The sequence below is a fragment of the Schistocerca nitens genome, chromosome 5, assembly GCF_023898315.1.
Source record: "Schistocerca nitens isolate TAMUIC-IGC-003100 chromosome 5, iqSchNite1.1, whole genome shotgun sequence".
In the NCBI taxonomy this organism is placed as follows: domain Eukaryota; kingdom Metazoa; phylum Arthropoda; class Insecta; order Orthoptera; family Acrididae; genus Schistocerca; species Schistocerca nitens.
Window position 1 is genome coordinate 115,665,912 of NC_064618.1, and position 13,305 is coordinate 115,679,216.

Consider the following 13,305-nt stretch of genomic DNA (forward strand, 5'->3'; position numbering starts at 1 on the left):
TCTTCATGGTATGAGGCCTTCAGCAGAGTTTTAAATTCTCTTAAACTGAAAATTCAAAATCTTGCTCTTGCAGTTAAGTTATAAGACTGTAATTTTTTCGGATATGAGGCCTTCAGCCGAGTTTGCATGAAATGTTTTAAGCTAAGGCCCTCAGCCTTTTCAAATTAAAAGCTCTTCTTCCTAGGCCTTGAGCTGTAAAATTGTTTTGACATGGTATGTGGCTTTCAGCTGAGTCTTATCTCTCTTAAATTAAAATATTTAAAATCCTGGTCTTGCCTCAAGTCATAACATTGTTATTCTTTAGTATAAGGCCTTTAGCCGAGTTTGCATGAAATGCTTTTAGGCTAAGGCCCTCAGCCGGTTAAGCTGAAAGCTCTTCTTCCTAGGCTTTAAGCTGTTAAATTGTATAGATGATATGCGACCCTCAGTCAGGTTTCAGCCTATTGAGAATTAACATTGAAAATCTTTGCTTTGGCCTTAAGCCGTAGCACTGTTCTTGCTTAATGTGTGGCCTTCAGCCGAATTCTATGGGAGAGACTTAAGCTAAGGCTTTCATCCTATTTTTATTCAAGAAAAAGAGTTTTTTTAAAGAAGAGAAACTTCCAGAAGAACTCCTGTACCTAAATTCCTTTCTTAGGTCTTGGACCCTGTATTTTCTTATTTAAATCAAATCAAAGGAGCTCTGTGGTTAAAACTTTGAGAGTTTTTATTTCTTGTTTATGTTATTGTGTGTTTTAACTAATAAAATTTATATGTTGAGTATAACTGACAGCAACTTATTTTGGCTCCTTTCCACAAATATAACCTAATCCGCTCTGTTCCGCTAGGACAGGGATTTCATCCACACTGAATTTTAATTCAGTTCGTGAACGTCTTACAAACCAGTATCTACTTTAGGATCTTCTGCCTGACCATGATGTAGTTGACTGAAAACTTTCTGTATCTTCTGACCTTTACCAAGTATACTTCCTCATTATTCTTGCACAGAGTATTCGCTATTACGAGCTGAAATTTATTGCAGAATTCAATTAGCGCCTTTCCCCTCTCAATTGTAGTACCAAGAGCATATTCTCTGCTAACTACTTCTGATGAGAACAACGATAACACTGAACCGTTCACAGTAACTCACTCTCTTCCCAACCTTCGTGTTCATAACGTATCCTACTCCCGTTATGTCATTTCCTGCTGTTGTTGATATTGCCCTATACTGATCAGACCAGAAATCCTTGTAACCTTTCCATCAGACTTCACTGACCTTTACTTTTCCTTTTCAGATTTTCTAGTTTCCCTACCACGTTCAAGCTACTGACTTTCCACTCTCCAAGTCTTAGGACATTATCCTTTCGTTGGTTACTTAATCTTTCTCTTACGGTCGCCTCCCTTTGGCATCCCCCCTCAGTGATCTGAATGGGGGACATCTCTGGAATTTTTTTCCAGTGAAGAGATCATCATAAAAATTTTTGAATTACAGGCCATATGCGCTGTGGATACACATTATGTGTCCTTAACTGAGTAGCTTCCATTGCTTTCTGGACCCTCATGCCGTTGATAATTGGTTATTCTCCCGCCTTTAGCGTCAGTTTCCCACCCCAAGGGCAAAAGAGTGCCCTGAACCATTGTCCACTCCTCCACCCTATTTAACAATGTCGTTTCGATATTGGGGACGACTTCTTACGCTGGAAGTCTTGCTGTCAAAACTGGTGATCTATTCAGAATTTAAGCTGTGGCGGTGTTAGAACCTAGGACTGAGAACGTTTTGATAACTAATCAAAGACGCTGCCCATAGACCACAGGTACACAGCGATGTTGTTGTTGTTGTTGTGGTCTTCAGTCCTGAGACTGGTTTGATGCAGCTCTCCATGCTACTCTATCCTGTGCAAGCTTCTTCATCTCCCAGTACCTACTGCAACCTACATCCTTCTGAATCTGCTTAGTGTATTCATCTCTTGGTCTCCCTCTACGATTTTTACCCTCCACGCTGCCCTCCAATGCTAAATTTGTGATCCCTTGATGCCTCAAAACATGTCCTACCAACCGATCCCTTCTTCTACTCAAGTTGTGCCACAAACTTCTCTTCTCCCCAATCCTATTCAATACCTCCTCATTAGTTACGTGATCTACCCACCTTATCTTCAGCATTCTTCTGTAGCACCACATTTCGAAAGCTTCTATTCTCTTCTTGTCCAAACTGGTTATCGTCCATGTTTCACTTCCATACATGGCTACACTCCATACAAATACTTTCAGAAACGACTTCCTGACACTTAAATCTATACTTGATGTTAACAAATTTCTCTTCTTCAGAAACGCTTTCCTTGCCATTGCCAGTCTACATTTTATATCCTCTCTACTTCGACCATCATCAGTTATTTTACTCCCTAAATAGCAAAACTCCTTTACTACTTTAAGTGTCTCATTTCCTAATCTAATCCCCTCAGCATCACCCGATTTAATTTGACTACATTCCATTATCCTCGTTTTGCTTTTGTTGATGTTCATCTTATATCCTCCTTTCAAGACACTGTCCATTCCGTTCAACTGCTCTTTCAAGTCCTTTGCTGTCTCTGACAGAATTACAATGTCATCGGCGAACCTCAAAGTTTTTACTTCTTCTCCATGAATTTTAATACCTACTCCGAATTTTTCTTTTGTTTCCTTTACTGCTTGCTCAATATACAGATTGAATAACATCGGGGAGAGGCTACAACCCTGTCTCACTCCTTTCCCAACCACTGCTTCCCTTTCATGCCCCTCGACTCTTATAACTGCCATCTGGTTTCTGTACAAATTGTAAATAGCCTTTCGCTCCCTGTATTTTACCCCTGCCACCTTCAGAATTTGAAAGAGAGTATTCCAGTTAACATTGTCAAAAGCTTTCTCTAAGTCTACAAATGCTAGAAACGTAGGTTTGCCTTTTCTTAATCTTTCTTCTAAGATAAGTCGTAAGGTTAGTATTGCCTCACGTGTTCCAACATTTCTACGGAATCCAAACTGATCTTCCCCGAGGTCCGCTTCTACCAGTTTTTCCATTCGTCTGTAAAGAATTCGCGTTAGTATTTTGCAGCTGTGACTTATTAAACTGATAGTACGGTAATTTTCACATCTGTCAACACCTGCTTTCTTTGGGATTGGAATTATTATATTCTTCTTGAAGTCTGTGGGTATTTCGCCTGTCTCATACATCTTGCTCACCAGATGGTAGAGTTTTGTCATGACTGGCTCTCCCAAGGCCATCAGTAGTTCTAATGGAATGTTGTCTACTCCCGGGGCCTTGTTTCGACTCAGGTCTTTCAGTGCTCTGTCAAACTCTTCACGCGGTATCTTATCTCCCATTTCATCTTCATCTACATCCTCTTCCATTTCCATAATACTGTCCTCAAGTACATCGCCCTTGTATAAACCCTCTATATACTCCTTCCACCTTTCTGCCTTCCCTTCTTTGCTTAGAACTGGGTTGCCATCTGAGCTCTTGATATTCATACAAGTGGTTCTCTTCTCTCCAAAGGTCTCTTTAATTTTCCTGTAGGCAGTATCTATCTTACCCCTAGTGAGACAAGCCTCTACATCCTTACATTTGTCCTCTAGCCATCCCTGCTTAGCCATTTTGCACTTTCTGTCGATCTCATTTTTGAGACGTTTGTATTCCCTTTTGCTAGCTTCATTTACTGCATTTTTATATTTTCTCCTTTCATCAATTAAATTCAATATTTCTTCTGTTACCCAAGGATTTCTATTAGCCCTCGTCTTTTTACCTACTTGATCCTCTGCTGCCTTCACTACTTCATCCCTCAGAGCTACCCATTCTTCTTCTACTGTATTTCTTTCCCCCATTCCTGTCAATTGTTCCCTTATGCTCTCCCTGAAACTCTCCACAACCTCTGGTTCTTTCAGCTTATCCAGGTCCCATCTCCTTAAATTCCCACCTTTTTGCAGTTTTTTCAGTTTCAATCTGCAGTTCATAACCAACAGATTGTGGTCAGAATCCACATCTGCCCCTGGAAATGTCTTACAATTTAAAACCTGGCTCCTAAATCTCTGTCTTACCATTATATAATCTATCTGATACCTGTTAGTATCTCCAGGATTCTTCCAGGTATACAACCTTCTATTATGATTCTTGAACCAAGTGTTAGCTATGATTAAGTTATGCTCTGTGCAAAATTCTACAAGGCGGCTTCCCCTTTCATTTCTTCCTCCCAATCCATATTCACCTACTATGTTTCCTTCTCTCCCTTTTCCTACTGACGAATTCCAGTCACCCATGACTATTAAATTTTCGTCTCCCTTCACTACCTGAATAATTTCTTTTATCTCGTCATACATTTCATCAATTTCTTCGTCATCTGCAGAGCTAGTTGGCATATAAACTTGTACTACTGTAGTAGGCATGGGCTTTGTGTCTATCTTGGCCACAATAATGCGTTCACTATGCTGTTTGTAGTAGCTAACCCGCACTCCTATTTTTTTATTCATTATTAAACCTACTCCTGCATTACCCCTTTTTGATTTTGTATTTATAACCCTGTAATCACCTGACCAAAAGTCTTGTTCCTCCTGCCACCGAACTTCACTAATTCCCACTAAATCTAACTTTAACCTATCCATTTCCCTTTTTAAATTTTCTAACCTACCTACCCGATTAAGGGATCTGACATTCCACGCTCCGATCCGTAGAATGCCAGTTTTCTTTCTCCTGATAACGACGTCCTCTTGAGTAGTCCCCGCCCGGAGATCCGAATGGGGGACTATTTTACCTCCGGAATATTTTACCCAAGAGGACGCCATCATCATTTAATCATACAGTAAAGCTGCATGTCCTCGGAAAAAATTACGGCTGTAGTTTCCCCTTGCTTTCAGCCGTTCGCAGTACCAGCACAGCAAGGCCGTTTTGGTTAATGTTACAAGGCCAGATCAATCAATCATCCAGACTGTTGCCCCTGCAACTACTGAAAAGGCTACACAGCGATACGTAACGAAAATATGAATTCGACAATAACTTAATGTCGTGTAAGAAGCCCTCATGGGCTCTGCATTCCTTGGCTGGGTACACGCTTGGGAACCCTGGGGTTCCTGAGCTAAGCACCGGTTATCACCGCCCATCCTCTGTCACTGTAAGCTCTGGGCACACTTCAGCAAGAGCTGTAACGTGCCGCAGTACGACTTTGTGTGCGACAGGGAGTGAAGATCTTTGTTTGACTGCCCTGATAGTGAGGATGGTAAAAACTTTAAAAAAGTATCGACTCAGTCCCAAGGAGCTCTGCTTGCCGATGGGATGTATGGCTATTTAAGTGGAACTGTTGTTAGCGGAAAACTTCTGGGGAACCTGCTGCACCTCAGTTGTGTAATACTTACCTACGCGTGTGGTGTTCTGGCTGGGTAGCCCCGTAATTCCCTAGATTTCGTGGAACTGAGATGTAAATCTCGAAATTTTCACTTCCTTTCCCCTGCAATATAGGCGGACTGCTAATACTAACACCCAGTCCTACAATAGGGCCTGTATTGCCCACCATCCTGACTCAGAATGGTTTCCAAAACTATTTGTACTAGTAACAGAATGTCTGCCGCTAATCAGAATGTTTTTATAATAGTGAAAAAAAGAGGTTGGTTTTGAGGAAGTTTAACGTTTCTGTATGCAAAATGGTTTAGAGTACTTACTGGCACTTTAAAGTTAGTCAAGTGATTGGGTAATGGAACACTGTTGGTGAAACCTGTAGTTCAAACACTCTCTGAATCTGCATCAAGCTAAATGCCTTGGGGAATGTGCCCAGGAAACGGAACAATTGCTGACTGTGGTCCAACGAGCACGTATGTCCGTAATAGCTATTACGAGACCAGTTAAAGGCACTAATATATTTGTAACACCAAGGTTACTGTATTGGAGCAGTTTTGGCCTGAATATGACGTAGTGAACGTCGACACCGGTTGCCCAGAAATAAACCTATATAACGGCGATTGCTGTAGTTTTTATTGGATATAAAGCCTTGGTCTACAGCAAAGGTTTTCTGTCCGGTAGAGATATTTTCGATATTACTCAGGAAGAACTGAAAGGTTACTTGGCTGTAGGAGATATCCTGAATGTACAAAATACACTCTAATACACAAAAAACGACATATCACGAAGATACCATCCTACTGCGGCAGACGTCTGTAGAAATATGTGTAGATAAATAAATGATTACAACTTCAGAAAAATTGGATGATTTATTGAAGTGAGAGAGCTTAGCAAATTGAGCTAGCCGGCAATACCTTGGTCAACCTCTGGCCCTTGTGCAAGCAGTTATTTGGCTTGGCACTGACTCATAGAATTGTTGGGTGTCCTGCTGAGGGTTTTTGTGACAAATTACGTCCAATTGGCGCTTAAGATCGTAAAATTGTCGAGGTATTCTGAGGGCCCTGCCCGCAACGCTTCAAACGTTCTCAGCTAGGGAGAGATCTGGCGAAACTGGTGCCCAAGGTAAGGTTAAAGAAACACGACGATAAGCAGTAAAATATCACCTTTTATGGGAAATGTAGAATATCGTCAACAAAGAGCTGTGCTGTGAAGGTGCCGCAGATGACAGCCAGTGGTGTTCTACTATGAAAATAAATGGCACCACAGATAATATCTTCTGGTTGCAGGCCACATGGTGGGCACAATCACGTTGGTATCCTACTGCTATCCATGACTTCTCTAGACACATGTTCGGCCTGCAGTTTCATTCACTGTAGTGTAATTGTTTTCAGTGATGAATTTCTCTTCAGTCTGAGTCATGATGACCAGCAAAGCCCTTTCAGGAGACGCCCCAAATATCAACGGAATACCAGCCTGCAAGTCGCCCAACATATGACTCAACAATCACGACTGATGGTCTGGGATGCTTATTATTGTCATAGGAAGACTCATTTGGTTGTCATCCGTGCCGTTACACCCTTACAGAACATAGAATTTTAGACTATATTCTACTCGCCAGTTTATTGTCCTTCACAGCCAACCATCGTGGGCTTAAGTTTCAGCAAGATAACGCCCATCCTCCGCTATTTCCGTTCTGCTCGAATAATTCCTATATGCAGCGTTGTTTTTCAGTCTTCTAGTGTGTCAATAAACAGATGGATGGTGATCTGGTAAAATCCGACTGCGTTATTCTTCTGAGTGGATATGAAAGTAAGTTTTCTTTGCTGAAGCAAGTGGGGCTATGTACTGAACTCAATGCTCTGTTTTAAATGACAACTCTTTGGATACACTACTCTAGGATGTAAGGGAGAAGCCACTTGTCGTACGTGTGGTATGGATGCCGACCAAAGAGTCGGTTGTTCATCTCGTCCAAACTGTGTCAATTGCTCTGAGGATCACCCTGTCAGCTGTGTGGACTGCAGTGTCTTCCTTGAAGAATGGAAGGTTCAGGAGTTTCAAATAAAGAAGTGCATCGTATACGATGAGGCCAAAAAACTATGTAAGGCATGAAGCCTCCCACATACAGTACGTCGTTCGCTTCTGCTCTTAAAAAGTCCATTATGACAGCCGATGCCACTACACAAACGGAGGGAGCTAGTGTGCGCAGTTGTGATAATGCCTAAACAGTGTTCCCAGGCAAGAAAAAACAGATGGCAGGCTTCCCCTACTGGGGAGAGCGAGTAGTACACCTTCAGAGCACATGGACGTCAATCGTCCTGATAGATATACTGTTCCTGTTTCAGAGATAACTGAGTGTGAAGATTGCCTTAGGCAACTGTCCCACCCAAAGACTGAACCTTCGCCTGAAGTGGGCTTCCAACCCTTGAAGGGACACAGCATATAAGTGCAACCCCCTTGAGAAATGGATCCCATACTGAAGTGGAACGTAATAGACTCTAGTGGAGGAAATGAAACTTCCAGCACAGGTACCTATCTTATGGTTATCTTTACAAGAAACACATCTGAAAGCCGCTAATACCCATGTACCACGCATTTATATCATCCACTCAAGGAATACCTGATTGGGGAAAGAAGTAATGGAGGTGTTGCTGTGTTTGTCAATAACACACAATACTCTTCTGCTCGCTCCTTAATTACTGACCTACAACCTAAGTTCATATGGGTTGTACGATCAGTATCTACTAACTGCATTTACCTGCGCTGTCTGTAATAGTTTATGAATCTCTAACAGGTTTATAAAACAACTCTCCTGCCCATTTTTCCTAGTGAGTGACTTCAACGCCCATAACGTACCATGGAGCTTGAACTGTTGGTGCCATATCGATCGTTCCTTGGAGACCCTAAGGACCTGTGTGACTTCAACATAGGCAGTTCCACCGGTTTCTCGTCCACCACTGAGTCATCATCGGCCATTAGCACCTCTTTCTGCTCGCTAGCCCTCGCAGATTGTGCTCATTTGGAAGAAACTGATGACCTTTATTCCAGTGACCACTATATATTGTTGGTGACTTTACTGGCTGGACCATTACTTGAAAGGGAGCCACCGAAACGGATAGTCATTCAGTCAACCAGGATGCTGGTCAGCCAGCTGACTGTGAACACTGCAAAAGCGTCCAAGAATGGGTGAACTGCTAACATGAATGACCCATCATAAGGCTATTTATCCATACTATAGGCCTCAGATCATCTTAGGACGTAACCTGTACCATGGTGAACCGATAAGTGCCACTCAGCAATCCGGATCAGGGCAGGGGGCGCTCTGTTTAAAGGTCTTTCAACTGCTGACAGACTCACAACCTTCAGATTTTACAGAGCCAAAGAAAGGTCGATACAAAGCGAAGTAGAGCAAGAAAAGCTCGTGGCAAACTTTCCTGGAATCCGTTACCCGTTCCAATGTTTCTAAAAATGTAAGGGAAGCTATCAACAGGATTTATGCTAATTAAAGACGTTTACCAGTTCCCACAGTGTTGAAACATTGGTGTCTCTGAACAACACCGAGACGGTGATGGTGCATTTTGCAACTACTGCCAATACCAGCCAGTAGCCAGCGCTCATAGAGGGGCAAATTGGACTTCAGATCAAACAATTCTGAGTTTTACAAGTGCTCTTTTTCAATATGGGAGCTGTATTCGACAGTTTCTGAGACTAATGGTACTGCACCTGATCACAACCATGTCTGATAACTTATGGTGCATATAAATGCATGTCTCCTACACTTAGACGTGCTTCGACATTTGGCAGCAGCGCCGAAAGATATCCTCCTAGAATGTTTTGATATGGCAAACAGGTCATGTTCCCAGGTCGTCGAGAGAGGCAATTGATATCTGTCCTAAAGCCAGTAAAGGACCGAACGTGTTCCAGAAGTCATCAGGGCGTCGACTTAACGATCTGTGTAGGAAGGATCATGGAACAAATGGTTAACTATCGTCTAGTCTCGCTGTTCGAGAACTGACAACTCCTTAGTCAGTGTCAGTGTGGATTCCGGATATTTCCATCCACTGTTGACAACCTGACCCTGCTAGGGGCACCTATCCAGCAAGTTTTGCAATGTAAACATCAATGTATCCGTGTATTCTTTGGCATTAGTAATGTGTACGACACTACTTGGTGACACAGTATTTTAGGGCAGCTGCACCAGTGGGGCTTCCGTGGCCACCTTCCAGTCTTCATAATATCCTTTCTGTCTAAGCGCTTTTAGGCCCAGAGTTGGTGTTGTGCTGTCTAATCGTTTTGAGCGGCAGATTTATGTTGCTTATGCACTTTTTCAAATGTTACCCTCTTTGCCTTAGCCTTAAACACCATCACATCTGCTATGGGAAAACCTCTACAGTGCTCCTCATTTGTGGACGATTTTGTGTTTTTCTGTTCCTCTCTTCCAGTGATGCAACAGTGACTCCTCAGTAGCAGCTTGCAGCACAGAGGTTGGAGCAATGGCCTGCAAACACAGGTTTTGAGTTTTCAGTAGAAAAGTGTGTTGTGTAAGTTTCATTTTAATTATTCGAATCGTACATTTAATACACTTGTATTGTTTATGTGGAACACCATGCTCTATTTTAAACACTGTGAGGTTCCTGGGTCTCAAATTTGACTCCAAAATGTCGTGGTTACACACCTAAAGGTCTTGAAGGCAAAGGCCCAGAAGGCACTGAACATCTTGGAGTATCTTAGCCAGAGGTCCTGGAAAATGGAGCAGGGATATCTGCTCCTGTTTTATGGGGCTTTCGTTGATGGCGCCTAGACTATGGGTACACATTAAATGCGTCAGCAAGGCTTTCTTATCTGAACATCGTTGACGCTATACACCATAAGAGTTTTAGGCTGGCCATGGACGTTTAAAGGAGGAACCACATATCCAGTCTCTGTCTTGAGACTAGAGAACCGCCTCTTACCATCTGGAGGCAACTCGTCATGATACGACAGGTGCATACATCCCCATCTACTTCCAGTTCACTAGCAAACCGTACCATTGCTCATGCAGTTATGGAACGTCTTTTCAACAGAGGTCCACAGATAAAGAAGTCGTCCGGGACTCGTGCAGCGTGCGAACTGGAGTGTGGAGCAAGTTCCATCACAAATCCAGGGTTTTAACGACGTGGTACCCTGCTTACTGCAGAGGCTCAGAGTAATTTTCGATTTAGTGCAATAAAGGATAGTTCGCTGTCCAGCATATTTTTTTTCTTTTTTTCGAGGACTAAAGCCTGTTTCCTTCAGTACCCATAGGTCTAACCTGAGGTTCCCGCTCCAGCTTTTGCTTGGACGAGCAACATTTCTTTTATCGGTCTGTAGTTTATTTCTTAGGATTTTCACAGTCTTACATTCATCCATTCTGTCTATGTTTTCGTTCCATTCATACTTTCTCTTATATACCCACTTATTAATGGAGTCCGCTTTACATTGTTTTCTAATGTTTTCAGTTCTCTCCGTCACCCAAAATCTTCCCTGTAATTCTTCGCAGAATTTTATTTTCCCTGGTTTCCAAAGCTCTTGGATTTTGATGTTTTCGATCTTTTGTCTCACTATTTTTTACAATATTCTTGTCTTTTCATGTTTTCCTATACCCTTGTTTTCCCAAATAATAACATTTAAACACCCTGCCTCTTTATTTGGTCGTAATACTTGTTCTCTAGCTTCATTTCAATATTTCCACTGCTTGACTTTTCAATACCAAGATATTTAAGTGTCATTACCCATTGAATAATTTTTTCATCTGTTTCCAGTTTCCATCTAATTGGTTCAATAGATTTCGTCATACGTTTGGTTTCTTGAGTGGATATCACCATATTTAGGTTTTTGGTGGCCACGCAAAAAATATGTGAAAGTTTGTACAGGCTACCTTCACTGTTGGGCAGCATAACAGCTTCATCATCATAACAAATGATTTTCATTTGTTCCTTCCCCCATCCTATAATCACTACCATCCAATACCTCCCTTGTCACCTCATTCTTGACTATATTGATAGGTGGCCGACTCAAAGAGATTCCAGTACTACATAACGAAGTCTGGCATGGCAGTTTTGGCCCCTAACCTATGGTGAAAGCAGCCAGCTTAGGGAAACCCACTGGGCATGTATATCCACTGTTCAGGGTATCACCATCTTCATGTTGTGGTAGTCATTTACCTCCATTCTTTTTTGTTAGATATTCAATAATCTTTTTCAACCAGGAATACCTAATACAACAAGTAAATTTCCCCCAGTTTTTGGTTGCTTTGACACTCTCCCAACCATTCCTTTTTTGTACATCAGTTCATGGTTCAATACTGTGTTACTGTTCATTATTTCATTAAATTTTAATAGATTTTCGTTTAGTTTTCCACTTGGTGCAAAGTATAATCAACTGAAAAAATGTTCACTTATATAGATACAAAAATTGTAGGAATTAATAATTTTTATATTTCTATTCTGCATAACTCCATAAAAGCTTCATTCAATAGCTTTTGCTTACTAAGGTTTATTCTCATTCTCAGTTGATATATCTATTTGCTTTTTATTTTCACAGTATTCTGGAGATTGCATATGGCTATGGTAATAATCTATTCTAACTTTTCATTCTTTAGCTTCATCTCTTGTTATTTCACGATTGTAAACAAATGCGAAAAGCATAGTCAATAAAACTGGCTTACTATATTTTTCTAATTCGTTCTACTCTTCAATTGCAAGTTCCTTCCTTGATGAAAGTACAGCAGATCTTATAGGGTCAGTTCTAGAATTCTCAGTTTCTAAATTTCAGTTATGAGCAAAAATTGATTTCAGATTTCCTTTCCTATCAACATCTTGGTGACCTGCCATTCTCCTGCATAAATGTGCTTCCAGCATATATTTTATTCTGTTTGTTGTTCGTAATCTTGTATGTTGTACCATGCATGACATTCATTTTAACACTATAAATTTTATTAGAAGAAAAAGGATGTTTATAATCCCCAATCATTTTCATCAACATCGACACGCACTCCTAATCTTTGTTTTCCATATATTATTCCTCTAACATGAGTAGCTGCAGTTTTCTTTTTCAAACTAGCATATCAACTGTACATTATTTCTTTTGCAGCTAATTGAATTTCTTAATAAGCTTAATATCTACATACTGATTCCTTATGGTCATGATAGGAGATGTCATGCTGTTTGTATGTGTTACGTTATATATATATATATATATATATATATATATATATATATATATATTTTAATTTATCAGGTGAATTTTTCTTTTGTTAGAGTATGATTCTTTCTCTCAGGGATATTATCTTTTCTTGTCACTTTTACTTCTGTGCATAAGTAAACATGAAACAGGATCTTGAAGGGTTGCTGTTGTTCATGTAACAACTCAAGGCTCAAGAGTTTGACAAATAAATTAATACTTCAGCGCATAATGGCTGACCAGATGTTGCATCAGAAGATGGGCTTCCCACAGCACAAATTACTGAAACAAATGCTTATTAGAATAATAATCCGCTGCGATCATTTGAGGTGACAACTATTACAAAGAAATTCATTTTGTGATAACAGTAATTAGTTTATTTTAGCAGAATACCGAATAACTTACATAAAAAAGTGTAGCCACTGACTGGCTGCCTTCTGTATCGTGAAACAAAACAGTGTGAGTACCATAAAGTATGTCCTTCCTCCTCTCTTCCTCGTCTCTCAACGATCCTCTTTTATTTTCATAGACGTGTTTTAAATAAAGAGAATTCTTTTAAATTATCGCTGCATATCAGTTGTTTCAAGAACATTAACTGTATCTTTTATACTAATTATGTTAAGTGATTACAAATAGTTTTTGTTTTACACTTAACACTTCACAATATAATTCACTGTTTACAACCCATATAAATGTCAATATTTATGTGACGTACCGTCACATATGCTTCCTCTACAGGATTAAGTCCCTCATCTCTATGTACTAGTCTTTTGTCA